Source organism: Chamaea fasciata, unplaced genomic scaffold, assembly GCF_029207755.1.
Source record: "Chamaea fasciata isolate MVZ Bird 193981 ecotype frontalis unplaced genomic scaffold, bChaFas1.0.hap1 SCAF_2, whole genome shotgun sequence".
Classification (NCBI taxonomy): domain Eukaryota; kingdom Metazoa; phylum Chordata; class Aves; order Passeriformes; family Sylviidae; genus Chamaea; species Chamaea fasciata.
The window spans coordinates 85610641-85627420 of NW_027094087.1; the positions used below are offsets into that span (position 1 = coordinate 85610641).

At 39.7% G+C, this 16780-nt stretch overlaps 1 protein-coding gene across 1 annotated transcript in view; it reads right to left on the bottom strand.

The window, feature by feature from the left end:
* AFF3 (ALF transcription elongation factor 3) overlaps nucleotides 1-16780 on the bottom strand; it is a 315602-nt gene that overhangs the window by 241977 nt on the left and 56845 nt on the right. The gene's annotated exons all lie outside the window — the stretch shown is intronic.

The window sequence follows — 16780 nt, forward strand, 5'->3', positions numbered from 1 at the left end:
GGACACCATTAAAAGGCAAATAATAAAACAACAGCATCATGAATGCTACTTCACAGAAGTGCGTAACTATCTCAAAATGGTAAATGGCAAGATTTTAACAGCAAAACAGCACGTAAAGAATTCAAATGAAACCCCATTAAAAATCAGGGGGGGCTACACAGCTAGGACAGTAAAGTGGGGCTAATATGTATATTAGGCCTCCAGATAATACAAGAAACTCCATTTAACCTTCCAGCTGCCTCTACGACTCTCACCCAATGTGGCAGCACTGATGAGATGATTTATGCAGCCCCACTGACATAAGATGAGCACTTTCTATTGCTCTTCTTGGAAAGACGGAGAGATGGCCATGCTTTTCACAGGCAGTGGGAGATAACCACGAGAAGTTGACAGTACCAGAAACCAAGGTCTCCTGAACCTAACCAGCACTGCAACTATGTCCTCTGGCACAGGACTACATGATTCTGCACCAGCCAATCCTTTTTTTTTTTTTTTTTTTTTTTTTTTTCTTCTTCTTCTTGTTTTACTTGTCCCTTCAGCTAGGGAGATGAGAGGTGTTACACTGTACAGGTGGTGCTACATTTGAAGACATCTATGATGCCAATGTTAGACCTTACACATTGATAAACTGTCACTTAAAGTAAGATGCACAAGCAGGTAATTCTGCATCTGCAACTTTGCATGCATAGAAAAAAGAGGCCAAATCAGGACTTCCGCAATCAAGGCTGAATCTGTTTCAAAAAGAAAATTCTTGGGCATATTAGAAGAAGCCCTGAGTTTGAACCATGAAATACTTCTGCAATGAAATTTGTTGGCCTGATGTCTTGAAAAACACGGTTTTCCAGGGCTGTGCATAACTTTATCGTTTGTTCTTTCATAACAATATTTTCATCTTGAAGAGTAACTTTTAAAAGTAGGTTCTTAAAAGGAAAAGGATAAAGAAAAATTTAGATAAGGTTAAGGGTGTTTTCCATTGTAATAGCATACAACATATAGTACTATACACAAAAAGACTGTATTCTGGGGAGAAAAAAAATTTCAGAAGGACCTGCTATATGAACCATTTACATTATATATACATATATATATATATACACACACCCCCCCCCCTATATAAGAGGTATTTGTGTAGCTCTTAGCTGTAGATGTGCAGTGCAAGTAATATAAGAGTACCAGCAAGAAGCCTATTTTTGTGCACATCTGGATTCTGTTTTGGTTATCAACTCCTCATTCCTGTTTGTCTGGCAGATGTTGTGTGTACATTTTTAAGATGAGTTTGCAGAGGTTTCCAAGGGAACTCAGGGTCATGGTTTCTTTTTTTGTTTTTATCTAGTCTGTGATTCACTTTATCATAAAGGTAGTATCAGTCAGTTCTTCAAGAATTTTGCAGCTCCTTTAACTAATTGTTTTCCTTTTTAAGGCAGTTAAAGATAAAAGAAGTGGCAAGCAATCAGCAAGTGTAGTAAAGGTTATATAGTTAGTGAATTTGTTTTCCTTTATGTATTTAAAATTATTAATTTCTTAGGAGCCAGCAGAGTAATCTCTGCAAAGCTATCTCCCCCTTGCACTTAAGTACTTTTTTTTGTTGTTGCATTAGAGCAAACAGGACTCAGCAAAAAAAAAAAATGGTGGGTTGGTTTTAATATCAGAAATCAGACGACTGAGATTAGCTCCAGGACTCTTGTATAAGGATTCCCTAATGCTTGCTGCATCAACAGCAGTCTGGGAATTGCTTTGTTTTTGAAGGACACAAGCTTTGGGATTTGGGATATGTACAGTATAGATGTATCATTTCAACACTGTTTGCACGAAAGTCGGTGAAAGCTCAGTTCAAATGTAGTTTTACTGAACTTACTTACAAACTAAAATCCTCATGTTCTTAAAAATATAAGTATGTCTACACTGTTCCTTAGTGCCAAGCTTGCTTTGTCTGCATGCAAAGAATTAAAGACCAGGGTGGAGGTATGAGCTAGTCTAATCTGAACATTTTTGTCAAGCCTCATAATTTATATGCATTTTGAAATCTGAAACAAATATTTGATTGCAAGTTATTGGGTCGGAGGTAACCTTCAGTCGCCAGGTATTGTTGTTATAATGGAAAAATGGTAGCATTAGTTTAATGTATTATAATAGCACAGGGTAATGATCCTTAGCTCAGTAGTACTGAAATACCTTGATAACAGCAGTTGAAGTCAATGGGAGCATTGCAAGTGCATACAAAACTGCAGTCTGCAGACCATTAGGCATAATTTCATCACATCTTTATTGGAATAAAAATTGCACTTAAGCTTCCGCTGTTGTGTTGGCAATTTAGAAACACTCTATCTGTGTACTTGAATTTTACAAAGACCCTCTTTTAAACCAGCTATTAAACTACTGTTAGGGTGCATGGACACTGGGAACTTACTTGCATCTCGTATGAGACCAGCAAGTAAAAAGGTAAATCTCCAGTGTTGGTGGCATGACACCAATTTATACCTGTAGAGGCCTTCGTTCCTCTTACATACAAATGAAACATGCCTGTCTTTTGCATTGATCTAGACACTGCATTTTCAGTATCAGCACTGACACCCTGACAGAGCAGAGACTTTTGCAGAGATCTGCTTCCCCTTGAACAATTCCACAGGTTATTATAAGTCTTCGCAACTTATTAGGAAAGAAATGAGATCTACACACAAACAGCTCCCTTGAAAACCACATCTCCAATGGTACACTACGTGCTTACTTAGGTACTCATGTTTTTGCACAAGGTTTAAAAACAGATACAGCTCTGCTAAGAAAAGTCACAAAGTCTCCAAGCTAGTCACATAATGGTTTATCACTGTCTCAGCTGCATAGGGAACATGCCATCTGGTTGCTAACAGCAGAGGTTGCAGACATCCCTGGGAATTCCCAGCTGGGCACTGAGAGGCATCCTATCTCATCTCTGAGGGCAGGCTGTGGTTGCCACCAGACAGCCCTGTGCTGCCTTTCCTCTCCACAGAAATCAGCGCATGTGTTTGTGGACTGAGGCAGCCATTCAACCAGCTCTCGGCCTTCAAAACCAACACGAGTTCTGAAGCTTGTCATCCCTTTCCCAATGTTTCATTGGAAATACTTGTTTTACTAGAAATAAAACAAGTCAGAGAAAAACTTTAAGTAAATTACCGTTTATCTGAAGCCTAGGGGGAAATAATGGCTGCTAATTTACTAACTTCTGTGAGAGGCAGCAAATAGAACACCACCCTGAAAGATCTTAACAAAAAAATATGGCTTCAAAGAAAAAAAATCTTAACAAAATGCTTTGCGTTACCAAATGCCAAGAAGGCAAAGGAAACTCCTCCAGAAAACATTCTCATGCCAATGTCATAATTCATGACAAGCCAAAATAAAAGAAAATTAGGTGAAAGTAAAAGAAACAGGCTTAGCTTTGTGTGGTCTCTGGAGGAAGAAGATAATTGTCAACATCTTTATCATCTGGACACCAGCTATTTCAACTATGCAAAAAGACAGGGCCCAGTGACCCCAGACTGAAGGACAGCACAAGGCCACTATGCTTGTCCCCATTATTTAGTGGAACTATTTTCCACTTTTATCTTTCAGTAACACGGTTGGGATGTTTAACACCTTCTACCTTGAGTCTCAGCCAAATGATGCCAGTGGCTTGGAGTCACTGGTGCCTGGGCAACAATGCCACCTGTAGCACTGCCAGCCTTGCTGACTTGCTGTGAGAAGTAACCTACCTCCAGTGAGAAATCACCATTTGCAAGTCTGACATTAGCTTGGTAACAATTACATGCTGGGTGAAATGGGTCAATTTTATTTAGAGAAAAAAAAAAAAAAAACAACAACAAACTCACACCACAACTCTTTCTGGCTGTTCTTGTGAGAGTCAAAATAAATCAATCAAGAGAGGGTTGTCCAAGCTCCTGAGCTTAGTTCTGCTTAGTGCTACTGCAATTCTCTCATCCATATATGAGAACAAAATCAACAAAACACTATCAGAGGGCTGCCAGCTCCAGAAAGTTGAAAGTAGACTTGGTTACATAGGGCGGCATCACTTTCTTTTCACATTCACAATATGTCATACCAGTGAGGAAAAAATTGTAATTAGCATGATCATTTGGTTTAGCACAGCCTACTCAATGCAAATGTTGTCACTTATTTTCCCCCCATGTAAGGCCTCTGGCTCACACTGGTGGTTCCCCTCCTGTCTTACTCCGCACAGCTGCTCTATTCCTTTCCACTGATCTCACACGTGCACCCCAGCCATCCAGCCAAATTCCTTCAAAGTCCTGCACTTTTCTGGGACAGAAATGTCCTTTCAGCTTCAAAGAGTGTCCTTCATTATCATTAAAGGAAATGCAGCAAGTCCTAACTATCTTCTGCCCCTTTGGAGCCCTTTTGTCAGTCTGCCTTCTCCAGCAAGTGGAGTTCAAGACAAACGCCTCCTGTAACAGCCAGGCTGTGCTTTCAGCTTCACCTTCACCACCCCCTCCTCCTTACCTCACTCTTCCTCCCAAGTGTGGTCTTTGCTCACCCTATTAAGACTTCTTCCTCCTAGACACCATCTATGTTTTTCTATTTGGGTACTTCTCTCAGCCTTGTCGCTATCTCCTTTCTTCAGGTGCGATAGGTTAATTTACTTTCCAGGCTTCTGTTAACCTTTCCTCTGCCTTTCCAGGGCTGATAGGCTCTATCACAGGATACTTCTTGCTGTGTGCTTGTACAGCACCTTGCATAATGAATCCCAACCTCAGGCTTTTCAAAAACATTATCAAGAATTCAGGCTTCTTGTCAAACTCAACAGAAAACCACCCTGCTGTACATTTGCTGAAGAATGAGCAGGAAGGAAGAATATACAAAGCTGACCTGTTCTCACAGCTCTTTGCACCATCCTGCAGTTTCCCTCTATCCTGTGCATTTAACCCTCAGTTGTAATTATGCACCTCAAAAGCCTACCTGAATCAGGACAGTCTAATTTTTAATCTCAGCATATCACGGTTTAATCAGAAAAAATTTGTGTGTGCCTATTACTTGTTATTTAATCTGTGAAATCCAGCCTATAAAACCTGTTGGTATAAAGATAAGCACTTTATTTAATATCCAATTAAATGTGGTCACCAGAGAAATCACAGCTTATGCAACTTTATCAGAAAAAGATTAATCTATTTCAGGCTTAACCCAAAATGTCATAAAAGAACTCATGAATTTAGATAGGAATCCACTTATTAGCCAAAGACATTTTCCTATTGAGTAAGAACAGTCTAAATTGCTGCCTATATTTATACTTGGTTCAATCAAATTTCTGTACTCAGTAGCTGTCATTGATTTTCAGGACAATTATCAAACAAAAATGATGAACAAACTGCAGGAACATTATAGAGTCCTTTTCAACTCCACAGTAATCATTAGAAAACGCACAGCCTGCTCATTGATAATGCTTTAATGGCTCACAGGGTGACATCATCAAATTAAAAAGATAGTCACACTCGAAAGGCAGAAGATTATATTTTTTTTAGCATTACAATTTACCATTTTAAATTTAATTGTATTTCACTTGGTGTTTCAAAACACACAAGGCTGCACTGAAAGTTGTTTTTTTCATATTGTGTGATCATGCTCAAAATCATGGTTTTAGAATAAGAAGGCAAATAGTTGAACTTATTTCTTTAAATTAAGAAGACTCTCTTTTCTGTCTAGAAACTGATATTCCTCAGTTCATTAGCTGCATTTCCCACAGGTCCTACAAAGGCACATTCCATTTCTACACTGTTTGATTTGTCTAGCTGACTTATTTTAAAAGAAGTAGTCTATATTAAGACTATTAAATAATAGCCATGTGATTTCATCTTTCCACATTAATTATAATCTTCAGTAAGACACGTATTTCACAGTACAGAAAACTTGTTTACAAAACACGAAAAAGGTGTATAGGTGTATCAGCAGAAGTAGCAGAGCTGTAGTTAGTTGCTGGGGCACAGCAATTTTGATTTTTGTCTACCAGGTCAACCTGAAGTTGAAGTGCAATGGCTAAAAATCAGTATTAAACAATGATGTTTAATGGCCTACTTAAAATGGGTTCAGTGATCCAGCCCCACTCCACTGAGTGCAGAAATACCCATCTGTAGTCTATGCATAAAATGTCCCATATAGAAAAGCTACAGGAGGGTAACTCACACCTGGCTACAGCAGATTTGCTGAACTGTATCTTCCCCTCCATGCTGTAAATTCTTTTGTGGTACTCTACAGATAAGGAGCTCATTTGCAAAGTTTGGCATGGTTGTCAATTTTGTATAAGTTTACAAAAAAAAAAAAAAAAAAAAAAAAGGTAAAATTATTTACATGGACAGCATCTCCCTGTCACTGAATGGCAAACCTAAGCTTCTCAGAAGAGACAGTGGATGTCCATTAGCTGGTTTAGCCCTTGCTCTGATACACAAACATTCACTATGAAGAAAACTGCAGCTTTATTTTGAGAGGCAAACTCATGGATGAGAAGATGGGAGTGCGAAATGTAATCCAGTCCATTTCAAGAGAAATTAATTAGGCCTGAGTTTGGGTGTATTTTAGGACAGACGAGAACCTCGCTTTGGCGCCACACCCAAGAATCGAAGAAGGTGTGGAATGTTTCCCATACTGGTACTGTGCCAATCCCACAGGCCCCCAGATGCTGGCAGCATCTCCTGGAGAGGCAGACCTCTGTCCCAGCTCCGGTCTGGCCACTGCATTGGCCTGCAGGGAGACAACAGCCCTCCCTGCCCAAGCTCACCCAGCCACAAAGGCTTTTCTCAGCAGAGCTCTGCCAAGAAGTGGCAGCAGAAGGATTTGCTTCTCTGTAGACCTTCAAAGATTTGTGGCGTGTACTTTTTAGCTGAACTTCCTCTGTGGCAGCTCTTCATCCCGTGCTCTTTATATAGCAGCAATTAGCATATCTGAGAAATCCCCATTCGGCATGTTTTATGGTCTCTTCTCTGTATTGAGATAGTTCTGTAAGTTATGAGCAGAGATATGCCATAATTCCTAATGTACAACTGTCAGGAAATCACTCACATAGATTTATTCACTGAACAGTTGGTGAGGAAACTGATTCTGAACAGGGAGCTAGAAACTTTAATTACATGAGAGAAAAAAAATTACTCAAGCACCTCAGACTGGTCAAGAAGCTCCTTTGATGCTCTAAAGACATGACCTGAAGATAATAGATTAATGAAGCATAGTGTTTCTGAATTCAAATGCTGGCTTCTGCCCCAATTTTTTTTCTGTATTACTATTGCTGACTTTCTTCAAAATAATAATGATGTCAAAAAACAACCACAAGTGTTACATCTGCACTTCGGGAACAAAACAAAGGAAAACTGAAGACAAAAGACTGTCTTCCCTCAAGCAATATCTTCTTGACCAAAGGAAGTTCATATAATGTAGAAACGAAATATTCCTCCCTGTCAAACCCTGGTCTTGCTACCACTGAATGCAATGGCAAAACTCCTATTAATTTCTAGTGGAGGATGTGCAGTGAATAACTCAAATGGAAGTGGTAAACCATAAGTAACATAATCACTCAGGAACTGTCTCTGCCTCAAGTGACCTAAATGACAGGAAGAAATACAGTGAGAAACATTAATTTGAGTTTAGTAAGAAGCCTTTAGTTATGTTTCTGTGTTAACTTCCATCTCCAGCACGAAGTTATGGAAGAGTTTCATGTGTCACTCTGTATGAGGTCAGCTGTGGCACAGACATCACAACACAGAACTGGGGATTCAGCCTTTGCACTTTTGCTGTCAGCTTTGACACCAACTCACCCTGACTGTGCTTACTCTGGACCAGTGGCCAGCCACGACTCTGTCCAGCCTTGGCCTGGAAATGGAGTAAGGTGCACAATCCAGGTGTGCCATCCTATCCTCTACCAGCCTGCCACAAAATTTTCCATCTGATCCCTCCACTGGGACCACCAGGAAGTGGGGCCAAGGGAAGCAGGCTTGTTCTGGCAGCAGCACCATCACAGAAGGTGTCCTCATCTGCCTTCACCTCAGCTAATCCCTTTTGTAACCAGACTCAAAATATGATTTTCAGATATGCCATTAATCCTTATGAAGAGCTTTGAAACTCCAGAATGCAACAGATTACGGTAGGAGAAAACACAGATTTTTTTTTTTATTGGTAAGAATGCAGCTGGGTATTATCAAAAGCTATATTCCCTATGAGTAGGGGTGGTGGGAAAAAAAAGACCTGCAGTGTTTCGGATGTCAGCTCTATGTAGAGGTTGTTCACAGATATTTAGACACCCTGTTTGAGCATGAGGTTTTGCCTCTTCCACCTCCCACAGAAGCTCTGTGTACCCACAAGCCCAGATTTGTGCCTTTTCCAGTTCCACTTATGGGGGCAAAACGGGTAACGCACTTTCCCCCTGAAACAGTGATAGCACATCTGTGAAGGCAGTGATGCCCCTCTATCTAAATTTTTCTTTTAATGGGAAAGGGCAAGCTTCTTTAGAAATAACCACAACCATGAAGTTTGATTCTTCTTCAGGGGTGTAGTGTGGACATAGGTCCATTCCCACCTGAGAGCAGAAACTGCATGGGAAGAAAGGCTGTCCTAAGGCTTCCTCATGGGAACAAACACACTACAGAAAAAAAATAAAGTTTTTTGGGCCCTGCTCAGCCATCCCTAAGCTACTGAAAGATCTTGTATGCAGACTTTATCATGAATTATGATTGCTGCTAACGGTATTTTTCAAACTGTCTCACATTGCACTTGATCCTCCCATGAGGACAAAAAATTTAGACCATGACTAACTCCTTTTCGGTGAGTTCCACAAAGCATAATTTCATTCTTTTCTATTCAGTTTCCCACATAATTTCTTTCTCACATTCCTTCACTGTTATGGAGTCCAGTTCATTTTTACGTCCTCTCTATCTATGTATTTTTAACTCTTCCTGCATGCTAAACATTAATGATTTGGTTTTCAAAAAATTTGATGTTTGGATAAGGGAGACAATTCATTATCTGCTAATGGCATTTTTCCAACTGTCCTTCTCACACTGCACTTGGTCCCTCAGCCCATTCCTTTTTTTTCTAGACAGCATACTTCTGCTCTGGTCTGCAGAGACCATGATATCAGAAATCACCCAGTTAATATGTTTCATTGTATCAGGTATCTCTGATAATATGCTTTCTTTCATCAGATGTCCCTGAGATTGTAATTAAAATCAGAATAGGCCTCTTGAAAATATTGCAGAACTGCCAAATCATGGTCATTTTATACACTTGGTATTAATACTTGGTTTGATCGTATTTGTGCTCAACAATCTTGCAGCTGTCTTCCCCTGTTCTACTTCAAGTTTCAAAGTTTCAGCAGTCACATTAAGTTGTACCTGCCACTGTATTTGACTGCAGTTGTACAACTACCTTAAAATAAATGCAAGATCTGATTAGAAATGGATTATGCTGCCGGTATCTGAATACTAATAATCTCTAGCATGTGCAAGAAAAAAATCACCTTCAATACCTCATTTCAAAAAAGTTACAAAGCAAAGAGCCTTCCATCCCATTTCTCCTTAAACATCTGTTAGTGATAAGAGCTAACAAGAAATGCTCTTGGTTTTCCTTTCTTTCAACCTACATGAGCTTCCCTTACAGCCATCTGCAGTAAACGCAGAGGAGTATGAATAGCAGTTTTTGGTTCTGAGAGAAAATGCTAGTTCTCAATATTCCTGACCTTGTGGCTCACTGGCTTGAATGATTTTCGTTTATTTATCTTCTGAATAAAACGTGGTGAAAAGCAACTTCACATTATGCCTATCATGCCTTCATTTCTCAGAGAAACATGCTGATGGGAAGGGAAGAAAGTGGGAAATGTATGACGGAATTTTGGAAAGGAAATACTTGTCCTAAACCATGTAAGAAGCAACCTCAGCCTTTCTGGTATGCTGGTTTTGACCCATGAAATAAAAAAGGTACCATATTTCAGAACATGCGACTGTTGTATACAAAATACAATTAAGAGATTTGGAATGACATGAATATATAATGTACACATTTCTTTACAGATGCATTTTTCTCCAGACAGTCCGGTGCCTGACACAACGCGCCGGTGTTGTGCAATGGGAGGTCTGGGAAATAGAGTCCACCTAAGTATTTCACTGGTAAGATGAACTCCACAGGAAGCCCATCCGTGCTCTCTCTCTGTACCTCAACCTTCTCTTTTGTTTAAGAAGCCATGAAGCAGATGGGGATAGGATGCTCAGCCAAAACTTCACGTGGAAGACAGTTTCTTGTGTTGGAGGGAGCGCTGTGCTCCAGCACGCAGCTCCTGCAACCACATTCAGAAAGGTGGCTTTCTCCAGCTGCTGAATACCTTACAGGCCTGGGAGCAATCCATGCTAATGGGGCCAAAGGTGGAAAAGTGATAGCAATACCATGTATCTTTTCAGGCACATTTTACAAAGAACATCTATTAGACTACTTTGTTTCTGGTCAGGAGGACTTTTATTACAGGCAGTTATCATCATAAGTACTACAATGGATTAAAAAAAAATCAGACAAAATGTGCAATTAAAATCTGGGGTTTGTAATTCCAGAAATCTTATTTCCTTCATCAATAACTTTAGTGCTTACCACAGGGAACTAAAGAAGCAATTAAACAGGGTTGTGGACATTTTTATGCATGCACTCTTGTATCAGCTCCAGAGATGATTCATAAACCAAGCCATCCCACTTTAACCCACTCGGGGGGGGGTTAAAAACTAAAAGGCAAGACAAGTTTCTCACAATTAATCATATTCTTACATCCACTGCGCTTTCCTTACTCCAAAAGTGTCTACTTTTCCAACTTCTAAAAAGATGGAAAGACCAGTTTTCTCAAAGGGAGGATCTGACTTATGAGTGACCCGAATGAACTGCTCAAGTATGTTTTCAGTAATTAGAAAAAAACAACCTCAGGGAAAACTTGCAAAAAAACAGGTGCAAACATTAAGGAATATCCTTGAAAACCGTAAGTTTATATCTGATTTCAAGATATTTTTCTCTGATCACAGTCATCCTACCAATGAAAAACAATGAGGAACAAGTGATTCACCATAGCAACAAACACACAGCACATACCATATAGCAATCAATCCATACAGAAAACTTCAGATGCTATTGTTCTATTAAATTCTTTATTTTCAAAAACCTATAGGTAGGTTTAGCTAGTGCTGTCCCAGAAAAAAATATATTGGCAATTAAATCAAAATAGAAAGAAACTTGTTTCACTGAAGGTAGAAACAGCAAAAGTAGGGAGCTCTAAAGGTAAAGGTGTCTAAATAGCATTTCCCTTCTACAAGAGCTGTCATGGAAGAATAACCAGAGAGATAAGGCCCACTGTGTTCACTAAAGCTGCGCTCAGACACAGTTTTTGTGTGCCTTGGAGACTGCAGAATATGAGGAAGGCAAAGGCTTGTGTCACGATTTGAAAACTATATCCAAGAAACCCTCAACCCTTCACATTGTGGTCCCCACTGTGTTTGTTAAGAGCATTTCCAACACTGCTCTATTTAATACACTCTTTCTTTGCAGCCCTACTCTGTTGAACTCTGCTACATAAATACAGGCAGCAACACACAGCCCTCCCACAGACACACTTGAAGGTCCTGAATAACTCACCACTAGCAGGGATCTCTGCACCACACTGCTCTTGTTGTGCAGTTCTTCCTGTTTAATGTGGAAAAATATTCTTTATTTGTGGGGAAGGTCAGTGCTACCATTACAGGGATGAATTGATCTGTGTCTTCTTGTAAATGCAGCATGAACATCTGGGAAAGAAAATATCTACAACTGGCTCATACTTGCAAGTACTCAAGTGCTGTGATTGCTAACTGGCTTCCCAAGCACTGCAATTCTTCAGTGAAGTCAATAAATGGTAGAGGAGTATCAACACACTTAATTCTGTGCTTACATCTCCAGCCTCCTCGGGCACATCCTGAAACGGTGCCGGAAGGAGTCTGGACCCTTTCACTAATGCATTCCATCTCTTCCTCCCTTTCTATCTAAAAGCATCTCTGACTGCGCTTTGATCTTCATTTCTGCCTTTCTGGACCAGAATTGAACACCCTGGGAAGTAGAGGAGAAAAACCTGAAGTCTACTCTCAGTCCTGCAACACTTCAACAGGCTATGCTGCAGCCAGGGGGACGTGGTGTTGCGCCTCTGAGGAAAAGCACTTACTCCAATCTCCTCTAAACTCTTTTCCTTCCTCATGAGATACTGTTTCTCCTTTACTGTCACACAGATCCAGACACGTGGTATTTCCAGAGGAGGCATGAACTGATAATGACTATCTTCCCTATGTAGTTTTCACTGGACCTTCTGTTCTCCAATGAAATGTAACAGCAAATGAATTTGCATCTTAAATTTTAAACTGGAATGGAGCTACTTATTATATGTGCATGTTCTTCAAAGAGACTGATATTGATCAAATTATCAACATTGAAGCCAAATTGTGAAGTTTTTTCCAGACAGAGGAAAGAGTTGTGGGGTGTTTTTGCTTTCCATTAATATGTGGGGATAGAGTGGATAGGCAAAAAAAAGATTGCAGATTCAAAGGACACTTACTAGCACATGAGCCAGATGCTGATAGCTATATATAGCCACTCAAAGGAGAGTGACTGCAGAGAGTACCTTACCCAGGCAAATAGGAATTTGCCTGAGTAAAATGAGGGTAAAAAAAACCCCAAAAAATACCCCCCAAAAAAACCAACCCCAAATTCAACCTTTAATCTATGGTGCATTACTTCTGCTGCAGAAGAAGCTGTGTAGAGTACTCCGTGAAGTGAATTAGAAAGTAAATGTCCTCATGATGACCTTACCTACATTTCACATAAATGTGTTTCCAAATTTAACAAAACCAAACCTTCATTTTTACCATTAGACTCATGATCATTCTTGAATACAACCTCTATTTCTTTGCTCCATAACCCTTAAGAGAAGTAAGCAAAGGACAATAGATAAGGCTTCTTCAATGTAATAAAAAGCAGCATGCAGCCTATGAGATGACATTCAAAACCAGAACTGGGATATAAAGAACATTATTTGCCACCCTAGGTTTTCCTTATTGTTTCACTCAAGAACATTTTTGAAAAGAGAGGCACTTTATTTCCCTGCCTCTTTTCCTCTATACCCTGGTATCAAATTTTTCTTCCTTTTTATCCAATACAGTGGGTTTTTACCTACAGCAATATAATTTCTTAGTAGTTCAAACTGTGAAATATCTGTACTTGAGATGACAAACTATCATTTCTACAGAGCAATATGATATTTTTGCCATGACCAGGAGGTTGGGTATGGATTCTAATTAACACTGATGAACTTGGCTACTAAAGATTAAATTCCCAAATGAGTAAATGCTACCTTTCTACACACAGGTCTATCCAAATTATTCTCATTAAAACAATTAAAAAAATTTATAAGCTTCAGTCTGTGTCAAGGTATTGAAGGCTTTCCAAAACTGATTAAAAATATAAAATGAGGTATTGAACTGCATTAAAAATCAACCTTTTTCATGTATTGAAAAGTAATGGTCTATAATTTGTATTCAAGAGATCTTATTTCCAGTGAATAATAATTGTACTGCAGCCAAGTCTTTGCCCTGTTTTCCTGAAAACCTCATGGGATGTACAGAAGAGGGTTTTGTATACTGCTGATGACAGACACACCCTTTGTGTGACATTGCTTCTTGTTCTCCAGTTCTTACAGGGAAGCTTAACTTTGTTTCATTATATGTTTATTTTTCCACTGATGGTTCTTTCAAACAGGTAAACATAAATGGAAGTGCATAGGCATCACAGAACAGTTTGGGTTTGAAAGGATGTTAAAGATAATCTAACTTCAATCCCAGTACTGTGGGCAGGGACACCTACTATACCACGTTGCTCAAAGCCCCATCCAGCCTGGCCTTGAACACTTCCACAGCTTCTCTGGGCAACCCTTTATAGTGTTTCACCACCCTTAGAGAAAAGAATTTCTTCCTAATACGTAATCCAAACCTGCCCTCTTTCAGCTTCAAGTCATTACCTCTTGTCCTATCGCTACATGCCCTTGTAAGAAGTCCCTCCCCAGCATTCTTGCAGGCTGCCTTTAGGTCCTGGTGCCATAAGGTATCACTGAAATCTTCTCTTCTCCAGCATGAACACCCCCAACTCTCCCAGTCTGTCTTCATAGGAGAGGTGCTCCAGCCCTCTGGTCAGCTCAGTGTCCCTCGTCTGGACTCAGTCCAGCAGGTCCACATCCTCCTTGGGTTGGTATCCCCAGACTGGTATTGGATAAACTGATAAGACTCTGGCAAAGGGACATACCAAGTCCTGAGTAAGGGGAGGGATAACCTCAGCAACAACACAGGCTGGGTGCAAACTGGCTGGACATGAGCCATTCAGAGAAGGACCTGGGGGTTCTGGTGGACAGCAAGCTGACCCTGGAGCCAGGAAAGGCTCACAGTGCTGCCTACACGAACCCTGGAGGACAGTGACTGCCCTACCTAGCCCATCTCCGCCATGAACCTTTTGTTTAAACAGACACAGAGCTTCATTTCACTACCAGCACTTCAGATACCCTACCTTAAGCCCTCTGCCCCTCTCCTTTCCTGGCTGCTCTTAAGCAGCTTTCTGCCACTCTCATCTCTGTTTCCATGTAGCTTCCAGACACTGCTGTAGCCTACTTGTCAGCCTGCTTTCCCTCACAGTCATCCTATATGATATCTCTACTCTTCCCACAGCCACTAGGGACACTAGGTCTGTACTAGACAACACCTTTAGCCTCACTCTGAATAACAGAGGCCTCATTTCACCTGCAAACATTCCCAGGACCACAGGCTTTTGTGCTGCAAGCAGCTTAAAACCTCTGGCCCTAAGAGGGCATGGCAAACATGTGCTGTAAAGGAGAAAATTTATGAGTTTAATAGCAGAAATTTCAAAAAAGGGATGGGAATTCTTACACAATTCCACTAGAAGACTTATGATACAAATAATAGGAATGGAAAAACATTTTGAAATTAGAAGAAGTCCTACTGAAAATCAAAGGGTGGGTGGATTAGGCAACACTGAATAAAAAATTTTCAGTCTTGGTCAGTATTTCTCCCTGTAGTAATACCAGTGGGTTACAAGTTTCAGCTTGTGCCACTTGGGATGGAAAAAGTTAGAACAAAGAAAATATCAGGATAAATGAAAAATAGCTGGTCCATTGTCTTTCATTGATTTTTCAGATCCAAACATTGTCTTTTATTAGCTCCACTTTCAAACCCCAACATCTATAGAACTATTTTTCTTCTTAGAAATTTGTCCATTTTTCATAATGATCTTTTTTAAACCACCAGACACTGCTTTTGGTCAACCTCCTTCAACTTCAGTTGAATGTTTATATTCTGTTATCAAATACTGTTTCATTAAAACTGCATCACATTAAATCTGTGAGATACTGGTGAATATTGTAGTAGGTAACCTGCCATCTACTCTCTCCTACTATAGTCTACATTGCCATCAGTATCTAAACAAGTTAGTTTAAAGTGACCTCAGCTGTGTCTTCTCATCTAGAAACTGCAGTATAAACTTATGCAGCAGCATGGATTATCTACAACAAATTAGATATTTTTTTCCGAAGGTAGATGAATTTGGAATGCAAATGGTAAATCCTGAATTTCAGACAAATGATTGCCTATCAGGACTCCTTTCCATATGAGTCCTTAGAGTATTGCATTTATGTAAAGGGGGGAAATTTGAAAGAGTCAGATAATTGCCACAGGCATCTTTAATTCTAACAACACTTCCCACTTGCAGATAGAAGCACAAGTCTGAAAGAGGCAATAATAGCTAAATGGATATTACTATCTGCCGTTACCTGATCTATCTGCACAATTACAGCCATTTGTGAAAGCTAAATTTGCTTATAAGATCTGGCTTAAGAGCCTAAAACAACCCCTTTTCAGGAACAACATATCACCTACATGTTGTTTGGAACTGATGGAACTTTCACTTAGAGAAAAATCACAGAAACAATTGCTTCCAGAGAGATTTCTTTCCCAAACCAAACCCAAGAGGAATACAAGAGTCAACTCCATTTCTGAAAAGCAGACATTAAGAGGCCAGAGAACTCCACCAAAAATTAGAATTTTCCTCTCCTTTATTAATGCCAGAATCAAAATTTTAAGACTTAAAATGTCTCAAGACACCACACAGCTGTCAAAAAAGAGTAAACAATCCTTACCTCCTCTCTGAGAAAGTCACAGTGATTCAGTCAAATTGAGTCCTATAAATACTATAAATTGTTAAAGTCATAGGAGATCTATTAATTTGCACAAGAGAACGATGTGACCCTCTTTGTATTGTCATACAAGCCTTTGAATACACCCTTGGAAAAAAAAATCACCCTTTATTCTGCCAAAATAATCACTTCCTTCCCATCAAAAAAGACCAAATAGTCAAAAAAACAGACAATCACAGTCAAAGTGGTAAAGCAAAGTATCCTCCTGGCATAACAGGAATGAGAAATAAATGAATATGCAGTAAGTCCAAGCAGACATATTTTATATCTACTGCTGATAAATAAATGTTGTCTAAATCTTTTCCAGACACGCTCTCATACTTGTAGCCAGGTGTATGGGGTCAACCCACTACACCAGGTTTGTTCAGACAGAAATTCTTTACGAAGGAAACCTAAGTCTTCTCAGAAATTGGCATGGAACACAGACAGATACTATTAACTAAAAGGAGAGTCTCATTGCTGTATTCTCATCTATTCCAGAGATTTCATATTGTGTACGTAATTTATTTAGATCGT